Here is a 3,657-nt window from a genome sequence, read left to right as displayed (position 1 = left end):
AGACTTAATGGTCTGACTGAGACTGGAGGAACCCCAGAAGACATGGCCCCTGGAATCTCTGTTAACCCAGAACTAAAACCACTCCTGAAGCCAACTCTTCAGACAAAGATTAGACTGGACTATAAGATATAAAATGATACTCATGAAGAGTGTGCTTCTTAGTTCAAGTAGATACACGAGACTAAATGGGCAGCTCCTGTCTGGAGGCCAGATGAGAAGGTAGAAAAGGGTTAGAAGCTGGTTGAATGGGCACGGGAAATCTGGGGTGGAAGGAAGGAGTGTGCTGTCACATTATAGGGATAGCAACTAGGGTCACCTAACAATGTGTGTATAAATTTTTGTATGACAAACTAACTTGAGCTGTAAACTTCCATCTAAAGTACAATTTAAAAAAAAAAAAAAAGCTGTTTGGAAGGTAGCTTTGTTCTTTAGCATAGGAGAAACTATCACTCTCCCCAAGCCAGGGAAAGAGCCTAAGTCCCCTTGCCAGGCTTACAGAAAGCTCCGTGATTAGAAGTTAATCCTGTTTTAGCATCTAATCCATGTAATTAATGGTTTTTCATTTTTATGTTTCTTTCATGATTTTGCTGCCCAATACCAGTATCTACATTTAATTGTTTTCACATAATTGTTTTAGACATATTTTAATATTATAGGAAATTAATAGTGTTTTTGAAGTACTTTTCAATTTAGCACCCACATAAATTCGTGTTGGATGTTTTCTATGAAAGCTGTTCTCTTCTCTTATTCTGCATAGGTTAGTTTTTCCTTGCTAATACATTCTGATAATATTGAGCACAGTGAATCTATATTTTAATATGCATAAATTCAAGTTGCTAGGTACATTGGGGAGCACTGGTGGTACAGTGGTTAAGAGCTCGAATACTGACCAAAAGGTTAGCAGTTTGAATCCACCAGCTGCTACTTGGAAACCCTATGGTGCCGCTCTACTCTGTCCTAAAGGGTCGCTATGAGTCGGAATCAACTTGACGGCAACAGGTATAAACATTGGAATTGCTAGAAAACTAAAACCTCTGGGTCAGAGATTGGAAACTGGCAGCCCTCTGACTTTATACGACTAGTTGCTAATGCTTAAAAATGTGGAGATTTCACATAAAACTCAGATTTGTTTTCTCTTAAAAAAGTAGAATTTCTGGCCAATAATGGACTAGATACACGTTAATAATGAACTGGAATTGCATAGTGATTATTCTTTTTGGAAGTGTAAGTCTTCTTCCCACCACTTGTCTGTCAGTTTGTCATACTGTGGTGGCTTGCATTTTGCTGTGGTGCTGGAAACTATGCCACCAGTATTTCAGATAGCAGCAGGGTCACTCATGGTGGACAGGTTTCAGCAGAGCTACCAGACTAAGACAGACTAGGAAGAAGGACCTGGCAATCTACTTCTAAAAAAGTTGGCCAGTGAAAACATTATGAATAGCAGTAGAACACTGTCTGATATAGTGCTGAAAGACCAGCTGCTCAGGTTGGAAGACACTCAAAATATGACTGGGGAAGAGCTGCCTCCTCAAAGTAGAGTCGAACTTAATGGAGTAGATGGAGTAAAGCTTTGGAGACCTTCATTTTTTGAATGTGACATGATCAAAATGAGAAGAAACAGCTGCAAACATCCATTAATAATCAGAACGTGGAATGTACAAAGTATGACTCTAGGAAAATTGGAAGTCGTCAAAAATGTATTGGAACGTATAAAGATGGATATCCTAGGTGTTAGTAAGCTGAAATGGACTGGTATTGGCCATTTTGAATTGGACAAGCATATGGTCTACTATGCTGGGAACGACAAATTGAAGAGGAATGGCATACCATTCATCATCAAAAAGAACATTTCAAGATCTATCCTGAAGTACAATGCTGCTAGTGATAGTATAATATCCATGTGCCTTCAAGGAAGACCAGTTAATATGACTATTATTCAAATTTACACACCAACCACTATGGCCAAAGATGAAGAAATTGAAGATTTTTACCAACTTCTGTAGTCTGAAATTGATCAAACAAGCAATCAAGATGCAATGATAATCACTGGTGATGGGAATGTGAAAGTTGGAAACAAAGAAGAAAGATCGGTAATTGGAAAATATGGCCTTGGTGATAAAAATGACACCAGAGATTGCATAACAGGATTTTACAAGACCAATGACTTATTCATTGCAAATACTTTTTTTAACAACATAAATGGTGACTATATACAAGGACCTCACCAGATGGAAAAAACAGGAATCAAATCAACTACATCTGTGGAAAGAGACTGTAGAGAAGCTCAATATCATCAGTCAGAACAAGGCCAGGGGCCGACTGCAGAACAGACCATCAATTGCTCATATGCAAGTTCGAGTTGAAGCTGAAGAAAATTAAAACAAGTCCATGAGAGCCAAACACCACCTTCAGTATATCCCACCTGCATTTAGAGACCATCTCAAGAATAGGTTTGATGCATTGAAGACTAATAATCACCAAAGACCACGTGAGTCATGGGATGACACCCAGGACATCATACTTGAGGAAAGCAGGAAAGAAAGAAAAGACCAAAATGGATGTCAGAAGAGACCCTGAAACTTGCTCTTGAACACAGAGTAGCTAAAGCAAATGAAAGAAATGATGAAATAAAAGAGCTGAAGAGAATATTTCAAAGCATAGCTTGAGAAGACAAAGTAAAGTTTCATAATGAAATGTGCAAAGACCTGGAGTTAGACAACCAAAAGGGAAGAACACCCTCGGCACTTCTCAAGCTGAAAGAACTGAAGAAAAAATTCAAGCCTTGAGTTGTAATATTAAACGATTCTATAGCAAAATATTGAACAACACAGGAAACATCAAAAGAAGATGTAAGGAATGCACAGTCATTGTGCCAAAAAGAATTGGTCGACATTCAACCATTTCAGGAGGTAGCATATGATCAATAACTGATGGTATTGAGGGAAGAAATCCAAGCTGCATTGAAGGCACTGGTGAAAAACAAGGCTCCAGGAACAGACGGAATACCAATTAAGATGTTTCAACAAATAGATGCAATGCTGGAAGCACCCACTCATCTATGCCAAGAAATTTGGAAGACAGCTACCTGGCCAACTGACTGGAAGAGAGCCATATCTGTGCCCATTTCAAAGAAAGGTGATCCAACAGAATGTGGAAATGATCGAACAATATCATTAATATCATTTGCTGAAGATAATTTAAAAATGGTTGCAGCAGTACATCGACAAGAACTGCCAGAAATTCAAGCCAGATTCAGAACAGGAAGTGGAACGAGGGATATCATTGCTGATGTCAGATGGATCTTGGGTGAAAGCAGAGAATACCAGAAAGATGTTTACCTGTATTTTATTCACGATGCAAAGGCATTCCACAGTGTGGACCATAACAAATTATGGATAACATTGCGAACAATGGGAATTCCAGAACACTTAATTGTGGTCATGAGGAACCTGTACATAGACCACAGAACAAAGGGATACTGTGTGGTTCAAAATCAGGAAAGATGTGTGTCATACTTTTCATCATATTCATCGTAGATATCCAATCTTTATGTTGAGCAAATAATCCAAGAAACTGGACTATATGAAGAAGAATGCAGCATCAGGATTGGAGGAAGGATCATTAACAACCTGTGATATGACGGTGACACAACCTTGC

The sequence above is a fragment of the Trichechus manatus genome, unplaced genomic scaffold (assembly GCF_000243295.1).
Source record: "Trichechus manatus latirostris isolate Lorelei unplaced genomic scaffold, TriManLat1.0 scaffold00032, whole genome shotgun sequence".
NCBI classification, from domain to species: domain Eukaryota; kingdom Metazoa; phylum Chordata; class Mammalia; order Sirenia; family Trichechidae; genus Trichechus; species Trichechus manatus.
Note: the sequence above shows the minus strand (reverse complement) of the source record.